Consider the following 10165-nt stretch of genomic DNA (forward strand, 5'->3'; position numbering starts at 1 on the left):
TTAAAGTCAGTAGTTACAACAGTCCTGTGTGATCTTGACTGGGGTTCCTTGATCCTTGAACTCTTTTTGGTTGTTCACAACATTGTATTTCTTCTTTGATTTGAATACTCTGTATTTGAGTATTTCTGATTTGGGGTTTCTTTCAGAAGGTGAAAGTGATTGACTGAGGGTTTCTGTTTTTACTTTGTCTTATAATTCCAACAGATCTGGGAAGTTGTTTTTATTTATTTATTTTTATTTTATTTTACTTTTTTATGCTACCCAGATTTTAATATGCTACCCAGATTTTGAGGTAAAAGTGTATTCCCATAATATATACAAGTGCACTTGTACTCTGCTCAGGTTCAGTGAGACTCAGGGCTCAGTAAGGGCCAAATGCTCTCCTTGGGGTGGGTTTCTGCTTGTGTCCTTCATCTTTCCAGACGTTCTAACAAAGACAGATGCAGGAAGTTCCAAGGTTAGAGGTTGCTGTCACTGTCAGAGTCAGTGAGTTGTAAATCTTGTTGCAATATGCTCATCAGCTGGTGATTCCCAGGGAGCCGGCTGCTGCTGTTCTCCATAGGGCTTCTGTGAGGTAACTGCAGAGGAGGACGCTGGGAGGAGGAGGCTTTGGCTGTGACAGGCTCCTGGTCTTCAGTGCTGGAGCTCTCAGAGTCACTGAGTTGTAAATCTTCTCGCAATATGCTCATCAGCTGGTTTTTCTCGGGGAGCTGGCTGCTTTGGTTCCCCACAGGGATTCTGTGAGGGAGAGGAGGATGCTGGGAGGCCGAGGCACCTGGGGCAGGCTCCTCCTCTTCACTGCTGGAGCTGTCAGAGTCTGAGGTGCTGCTGTCTCTGAGGGTCTCCATCCGATTCATCTCGGCTCTCAGCTCTCTCTTCATGTCCTCCAACTGGAGTTCCCCGGGAGCATCCTCTTTCACTGGACAGGCTTTTGGCCCAACAGGTGTCTTCCCTGCGGCTCGGAATGCTAGGGGAGTGGGCGGTGCCGGTGCAGGGGGCGGTTCCACTCTTGCCTGGGTTTTGCTCCCTCCCTCAGTTCTCAGCTTCTTGACCTGAACGCTGCTGCTGAGTTTTTCCAACACACATTCGCCGGTATCGTGATTAATGATGAGAATACTGTCTCTCTCATAGGGTCTTTTGTTTCCTTTGAAGACAGTCTTTGGGGCTGCAGCGCCAGGGAAGTGAGGCAGCCAGACCTTGACCTCGTCTCCCTTGCCCACCTGGAGCTCTCCTTCCCCTGATGGGTCTACAGAGGCCGGCTTGAAATCATAGCGGATCGTGTGGAACGAGGACTTGGGCCTCTTCTCAAAGCTGTCCCCGAGAGTCAGGCAGTGCTCCTTGCCGTCCAACAGCAGGTTCCTGGTGCTCTTCATGGCTCTCTCCCTGTCTTCAAGCTGGCTGTAGTCACTGCCTGGTGTGGCTCCTGGGGCGGCCTCCTTACTGCCTCTCAGTATAGTCCTGCTCTGTAAAGTTCTGATAGTCTCTCAGTTCGAATCCTTCTCCGGGAACAGGTTTCTTTTCTATAGAATCTTTTCCTCTGTGAGCAGGTTTCCAGCCAGCCTCTTCTTCTTCTTCCTGAATGCTGGCTCTGAATCTCCTCCAGCTTTAGTCCTTCCCAAATCCAGACTGCTTCCCAGACCCCATGTTGTCTTCTTTTATCCTCCTAGAGAATGGGCATGTGAGAACCCAGGGGCTTGTGGGAAATACTTCAACCAATCATCTTGCTCCTTTTAAAGGTGAAAACTCCTTTAAATGTGTAAACTCCTTTTCAGAAGTCTAAAGGTGTTAACCCCTAAAGGTGTGAACTCTGGGCTAGAGAATTGTTTAGACAACCTGAGTTCTCACCTGCTAATCCTAACATCTCCCCCTCTCTTTTGATTTAGAACCTAGGGTGGTCATGGCCTTTTAACAGAAATCCATCAATATGGGAGGTATTACACATAATTATATAAACACATAGTAACATAGCAATATAACACATGCTAGAAGTATGTAACAAATAACATGATCAAATAATCACAAATTGAAAATTAATAAATGTCCATAAGTCCATTGTGCATTAGTCTCATCTTGTGTTAGGAAATCCAATGATTGCTCCAGGTTTTAAAATTCTTTCACAGTCTTATCTTGTGTTAGAGAATCTTTAACAGTCTTCTTATCAGCCATTCTCTTTCAGTGTCAGATATTTCTTAGATTTTTTTCCTTGGTTTTGAGGTCTTTCTCTTTTTCTATCTCTCTCTGTTGGGCAAAGTGAATACCACTCGTTGGCCTGAAAAGGTATCTACCACCAAGTGGACAAAAGACAGACGACCAAAAGATTTATAATGGGTCACATCCATTTGCCAGATTTCAGTGGGTCTCCAACCATGACGGTTCTTCCCTGGAGGGAGTGTAGGAGCATGGAAAGGAAGGCAAGCTGTACAGCTTTTTACTGTGCTCCTAGCTTCCTCTCTTGTTATTCCAAATTGTAAAGGTAAAGCTCGAGCAGCTTGATGATATTTAGAATGAGATTCTTGTGCTTCCTGAAAAAAAGGAGCACTGGATAACATATGCAAAAGGCTATCTGCCTTTGAATTTCCATCAAAAGTAGTACCTGGAAGTCCACTATGTAAGTGGACATGCAAGATATAACTCTTGCCTGGATGCTTTCTCACTTGCTCTTGAAGTTCCTTAAAGAGCTGAGAAATATTAGAGGCTGCAAATTTTATTTGGGCTGTGGCAATTCTTTGTACTACACCTACTGAATAGACGGAATCAGTCATTGTATTTAAGTATCCTGGGTAATAAGGAAGAGCTAGCATGATAGCAAATAATTCATTCTGCTTAGTAGACTGAAAAGGAGTCCTGACTACTTTCTTTATGGTTAAATAATGACAGTATTCAGCACAAATATTTTCTATGGAGGGGTCTGTAAATATTGTTGTTCATTTAAGAGGAGCCTTAGAAACCTTCAAAAACCCATTGCCAATTATGCAGTATCCGGGTTATCTTTAATGGAAAACCATGTACAAAATTTTGAGCTGTGGCCAATAAAATTGGTCACTCTGGCATGGTCACAGCATAGATTAATTTATGCATTAACATAGAATGTGTATATTTTTTCAGGACTTATCCCAGATAAATGTACTACACTCTTAATGGCTTTTAATAAAATTCTAGCCACAAGCACTGGGTAAGGAATAAGGCTTTGTTCTGGTGGTGCTGGGAGGCTTCCCCACTCAATCACACTGTCTCCTTGATGAAGGACTGCTGTGGGTGCCTCTTTTTTAGCAAAACCTGATATTTCCAAGGGTTTTTGAGTGACTCTTTCAACCACAGTGGATAAAGCCAGTTCAACTTCTCCCAAAGCCTCTTGGGCTTCTTTTGTAAGCTGGTATGTTGAATTTAAAGCACTCCCCTTGAAATGTCATATAGAGGTTTCAGTTGATTGGTAGTTAAGCCTAACCCTGGACGCATCTATTGGATATCTCCTGTTAATATTTGGAAATCATTTAAGGTGTTCAACTTTTCCGTTCTTAAAGAAAGCTTTTGTACTGTGAGTGTCTTAGGATATACTTCCTATCCTAAATATTGAAAAGGATTATGTCTTTGAATTTTTTCTGTAGCTATATGCAGTTTTTAATACTTTAGCATTTCCATGGTCTTTTCTAGACATGCTTCTAACATTTGTTCCTCAGGTGCACATCCCAAAATATCATCCATATAATGTAACGATATTACTTTTGGAAATGCTTTTCTTACTGGAGCAAGAGCAGCAGCAACATACATTTGGCACATAGTAAGGCTGTTTCTCAATCCCTGTGGCATAACTGTCCATTCATATCTTTGATACGGCTCGACCAAATTAACACTAGGCATTGAAAAAGCAAATCTTTTCATATGCTCCTTATCTAGAGGGATAGAATAGAAACAATCCTTAATGTCTATAGGCCAAAGAGGCCATTCTCTTGACAACTGAGTAGGACATGAAAGTCCAGGCTGAAGAGTTCCCATAGTTTCCATCTGTTCATTTACTCTTCTTAGATCAGTTAACATCCTCCATTTTCCAGATTTCTTTTTCACGAAAAATACTGGGGAATGTCAAGGACATAAAGAAGACCAAAAAGCGTCCTTGGACAAGTTGTTCTTGTACTATGTCTAATAAGACCTGAATTTTATCACTTCTTAAGGGCCACTGTTCTACCCACACTGGTGATTCAGCCTTCCACTGAATAGGAACCAGTGAGAGTGCAGGTAGGCCTTCAACAGCAGCCCTGCCTACAAAGCCAAGGTGCTTACTTGTAATCCTATCTGTTGTGAAATGTCTCTTCCCCACAGATTGATGGGGATTTGTTCAACCACAAAAGGAGTAAAAACTCCTGTTTCATTTTCAAATGTCTATCTCAAAGGCATAGCACTAACTTCTGCTGCTATTGATCCTCCTACAAAAGACATGTAGGTGTCTGCCTTAATATTTGGCCAGCGACTGGGCCAATTGGCACCTCTAATAACTGTAAGAACTGCATCCGTGTCTACCAATCCTTCTAATGGTATTCCAGTTATATAAATAGTAAGTATAGCTTGGTCAGCTGTCACAGCTTCTGTCCAATATATTCCTGGATTTTGTTCATCGGAGTCAGAATCTGGGTGACTGCCACCTGATTGCTTATTAGGGGTATGTAACAATAAGCCTGATGCCACTACCTCTCCTGGTTGATAAATCACACATTGTCTACCTGTGTTAGTGACTGGGAGATTAGCTACACGTTCTCTACATAGCCACATCAGTGTATGGATGAACACTGTTTTGTAAGCCCTCTCAGAAGGTGAAATGATCAAGCCTACTCTTCCTGGAGGCAAAGGATCCATAGGCTGAACAGGAACAGATTTCACTTCTCCAGGGAATATCTCAGCAGTCTCTACTGCATACAACTATATTTTTCCTAATTTCAATCCCTTTCTTCCATCTCATTGCCTTTTGGCGGATTGATCATGTCTTAAATTTCTCTGGATGTAACCTCGGCTGCCATCATGCCCCACTTGGGGGGCTGAAGCTGGGCCCCGCATCTTATTTCCCTGGGTCAATCTACATTCGGAGGCCCAGCCAAAGGCCTTGTGACATTTTGACATGGAGTTTTAGGTCTTCTCTCACCCTGTCTTCTAGCTCTATCTCCATATCTACCCTGAGTTCTTAGATGTCCAATTTTTCCACATTGGAAATATTGACGAATTTCTCTAGAAGTCCTTTGCCAAGAGGGACCCTGTCTTTCCATGTTCATCACAGTCTGGGTGTAAAAAGGATCTGTTCCCACTGTAGCACAGAGTCTTATGATCTCCTCTAAAGGAGTATCTCGGTCTAGACCCCATATAATTATTTTGCAAATCTCATTGGCATTATTCTTAGCCAGATGTCTGGTCCTTATGTCTGTCGCTATATTTTCTCCAATAGATCTTTTGACAGCAGTTTGCAGACGTCCCACAAAATCCGCAAAAGATTCATTGGGACCTTGCTCTATTTTAGTGAGAGCCTCCCCCCGAGCTTTCTGTCCGGGGAGGGAACCCCAAGCTTTTATTGCAGCCTTAGCAATTTGCTCATACCCTGTCATGGTATATTGAATCTGTTCTGAATTCCCTCCATACTGACCTCACCAGCTAATTGCTCAAAAGTGAATTGTGTGTTAACTCCTGTTTCCAAATTGCATCTGACTTTGATCTTTCATAATTCATGACACTTCACAAGCTACAACAGATTTTGTCCAGGTTCTAAACCTGTCCTTGCTATGGATTTCCAATCATTTGGGGTTAGGACTTCATAAGACACAAACCATCCAGTAACATTTTAACATAAGTTGATGTAAACCCATAAAGGGTGCAACCTTTTTTCAAATCTTTAATTTTATTCAAATCTAAAGGTGTATATCTTCTCCTTTTTTGACCTACAGACCCAATCTCTTCAATCACAGGATATGCATGTATAAAATCACTTATATCCTGTCCTTCTCTCTTAGCTTTAAGCAATGCCTTCTCTAATCTTGTCATAGGCTGTTTAACAGGTGATTCTGTTTGTGTCACTGCCTCTTCCCCTCCTAACTTCTTGCACCACCCCTGAAGGGTTAATTCCCTGAAGGGAAATGCTTCTGATGTTCAGAATTGTGCTTAACTCCATTGTTATCTGATTCATCTTCTTCACCTAGCTTAGTTGGATCCTCCCCCTCTAGCTCTTTCTTCTTTTCCTTTATTCTAACAATTTTTAAAGCCACTTGGATTAAATTGTAGGTATGAAGTGTATCTTTGGAAATTGCGTTTGGTTTGGAATGGTAGTGTTCTCCTAGTAGCTCTCCTACTAATTCCCAATCATCTAGATCCAATTCTTTTTCCAGAGAAAAACAAGGACATATAACCTGCACAGTTTTTAAAAGTTCAGTGATTTCCTCCAAAATTATAATCAATCCTTGGCTTTTCATAACCTTGACAAAGCTCTCTAAACATTTGCCTTGAACAGAAACAGAAGTCATTTGCCCCATTTCACTGAAATTCTAATTTAGCTCTTTAACAAAGTTTCCTTGTTACTCATGCTTCTGGTTAAAGAGAGACTTTTCCACTGAGTTATGGATGGGAGGCTTTTCCACTGGAATCAGGATCTTGTCTGTCCCTGTTCTTGTGCCAAAATGTCAAGGTACGGGCTAACTCCTCTGAAGGGCTAAGCACAAGTGCTTGCCCCAGTTTGGGCGCCAAAATGTAAAGTTCTGATTGTCTCGCAGTGGTAATGCTTCCCTGGGAGGAGGTTTCTTTTTTGTATAATCTTTTCCTCTGTGAGCAGATTTCTTGGTTTTCTTCAGAGAAAGGATTCAAACTCAGGTCTTGCTTAATTTTATTTTTCTTTTTTTGGTCACCCTTCTTACCAATGAATGGGACTGATTGGTTAAAGTATTTGTCAGTACTGAATCACATGATTCCTGTTCCCAGAACTTTGTACCTTGGGGAGGTCATTTACTCAATGCAGGAATGAACTTTGAACCTGGGATACAGGAAGTTTCAGGAAGTAAAGTGACCTGTGGCAGGCAGCCAGCATTGTTGATTATTGGTGAAGGATAGTTATGTCCTTTTAGTCTATCCAATGAGAAGGCTCCAGTCCTTTGTTTGTAAAGCTTGGACAAGCCTGGAAGCAGGTTGGTTTCTAGGAGTACCTGGCAAGGGTTATGATGGCTCCCAGGTTGTGTCTGGGCCTCTCCCTTGCAGGAATTACATGAATGCTTTCTCTTTGTACCTGATGATGTCACTAATTAGGTTAATTGGATTGGGAAAGGGGTCTTTCCTGTCATGATCCTTTGCTACATTTAATTTTGGCATATTTCTTTCTAAAGGTAAGCTCTCTTTCCTGAAATTTCAGAGGAGAAACATGATGAATATTATCTTCCACAAAGACGATACTGCCTCACGCCCACCCCAAAAAAGAATATAAATATTTAGACTTATTATTTCAAACAATTTCACAGTCATTTGTTACCAGTTTTATATAATTAATGATAACTCATCTATATGAAGCATTTGACCCATTTCAAATTATTTTTCCCATGAATCCCTTGAGTTTGGAAACACAAGTATCATTAGAACCATTTTGCACAGAAGGATAGTGACTTTCTGAGCTAAACAATGAATTGACAAGTGTTACACAATTAACAAATTGACTAGCCAAGACAGGCATTGAATCCCCAGACTCTTCTCTGAGAGTTCTTTTTATGACATCAGAAGCACTAGCTCATTAACTGGTGCAGAGCTTACTGAACTTGGAGCACAAAAAAATTTGACTCTCATTAAAAAGTGTCAAATAAACTGGAAGAAAAGATGTTCCCACAGAGCAGGGCAGGAAACCCATCTATTTTAGGAACTCTTCCAAGTGCTTTGAACACAAGAATCAACAGAAGGTGATTGACCAAGTGAATATTTTCATTTGGGGGGAAGACAATTAAAAGCACATTTCCATTTTTCTATCTACCTTCTCGATCTCTATTAATTCATTCTATAATTTCAAACATATTCTTCATAGAAGACATTTCCAACCATTTGAAAAAAGGTAATTATTTTCTCATCTCAGCTTCTCTTTCCTTAATTCTATCAACATTTTGAATGAGATATTCTCTCAACCCCAGCAAACTCAAAATTCTTAATGCTTTACATAGAGAGTCATATAACTTCATTAAGAATTTCCAGCATATTTAAGGAAACAGCCATACCAATGAGCTAGCTGAAATTTTTACTTTTATGTCGCCAATAAATTAAACAAATTAAAGGTTTAAGGAAACATAAGGTAATGACAGTGAACAAGCTGGCTGTCTTATCAATCAAACAAATACCTTCCTTAATGACTATAAGTCATTCAACATGTTTTAACATGGTAATGGACATAAGGGACAGACTTTATTCAAAGCCCATTTGGGTTGTCTATAGAAATTCTTGACACTTGAAAAGTCAATGAGTAAAGAGATTATTCTGCATTCATTCTGGAATGTCATGTAGGCTGCCTTCTTTAATCATAAAGATTTCTGGTTTTGTGGCAAAAAGAATTAAGACCCTAATTTTTTCCCATTTTGGCTTCAGCAAGTCTGCCAAAAAGTTCACACCACTATTTCAATCTGCTGCGGCCACAAAAACTGGTAATAAATCAGCAGATCCTCACTCAAATTTGACACAGAGTTGAGGAAATAAAACACAAATAAACATAAAACTTTAGGCTTTCTTATGGATTTAAATATCTGCCTAAGGGTCTAATTTCTATTGTTTTTACAGCTATGCTCAACATTTCAAGTTTTGAAAAATTACTGAAGAAAATATTGGACTGGAATTTATTGGCAAGGTTTCTGCCTATGAAGTAGTAAAAAAAAAAAGTAGTAAAAAAGTAAACAAACAAAATTCTTCCAGTACTTATGGACATTTTAATATAATTGTTTTTTCTTTATAGTTGACAACTGCTTCTTTGAATTTAAAGTCATAATGATGATAAATACTTGAAAATATTGAAGATTTACTAAATCCCTACCTAGTGGAAGAGGAAAGTAACCAGCTTTTTATTCTTTTACTATCATGAATTTCCATTCTCCAAGAGGGCTCAAGAATTTCTTTGAAAAAAACATTTTATTTCTTTCAATTCAATTAAATATATTCATCAGTATAATCATATGTTGAACATCCAAAGGGTTCAAGAACCATAATCTGATAACTCCTTTTCTAGGTAAGAAAACTAAATCTTCTAGGTCAGGAAAAAGGAAGAAAATATTCAAGGTTGAGATAGGTTATACTTGAGCAACTATTTATTATTAAAAAGTCAATTAATCTACTTTAAGATTTAATATAATAGATGCAAGTTTTGTATAATCATTATTATAATGATCTTTTTTTTTTTAAAAAAACATTTTCCACAGAGATTCTACATGCAATGTATCATATAAGGGGAAGTTCTCAGGGCAGATATAATTGTTCATAGTTTATATAGGAAATATTTAAGATGTTAAAAGTCTTTTTAAAGGTTATCTAGATCACCCACATTTGTTCTATTTGTCATAAAACCATACTCTGAAACTCTAGTGTAATTCTGTTCATTTCTTTCTTTTAACTAACATTTACATACTACTTTGTGTGTGTGTGTGTGTGTGTGTGTGTGTATACCGTGTAACCTATAAGTTGGTAAGTTGCCTATAATTAGTGACAAATCAGGATTTATAGTAATTAGAAAAATTAATTTGATGCGATAGCAAGTTTTTTTTTTTTAACACAAGGACATTTTTTCTATCAAAATATCTATTTGAGTAATCATTACTTCTAAATCTGCCATTGACTGTGAATTAGTACATAATTATTTTTTTTCTTTTAATACATTTAAGAGTTAGCAACATGTTAAAGAATACACACACACACACAGACACACAAATATGTGTTTTTTTTAATCACAAAATGTTTTTTTTTTCTTAAAAACAAAAGTGGATAACATTAAGTCAGACATGCTCAATGACAATGATTGTATTTTCTTGTTTTTCTCTTCCATAACCAGTTAATTATATGTGATCTATCAGCTCAAAAGCTGTCATTGAGTTGGCATGGATCTTAAGGAATACTTTAGTTGAGAAGATTAAAGTTCATTTAATATCATTCAGTCTGAGCTTAACTTTTTTCCTAAAGGGCTTTTCCCATT

The 10165-nt window shown here is 38.9% G+C and overlaps 1 pseudogene; it reads right to left on the reverse strand.

The window, feature by feature from the left end:
• Positions 1–458: 458 nt before the first annotated feature.
• LOC141547449 (ELL-associated factor 1 pseudogene) lies at positions 459–1373 on the reverse strand (annotated as a pseudogene).
• Positions 1374–10165: the final 8792 nt, after the last annotated feature.

The sequence above is a fragment of the Sminthopsis crassicaudata genome, chromosome 6 (genome assembly GCF_048593235.1).
Source record: "Sminthopsis crassicaudata isolate SCR6 chromosome 6, ASM4859323v1, whole genome shotgun sequence".
In the NCBI taxonomy this organism is placed as follows: Eukaryota; Metazoa; Chordata; class Mammalia; order Dasyuromorphia; family Dasyuridae; genus Sminthopsis; species Sminthopsis crassicaudata.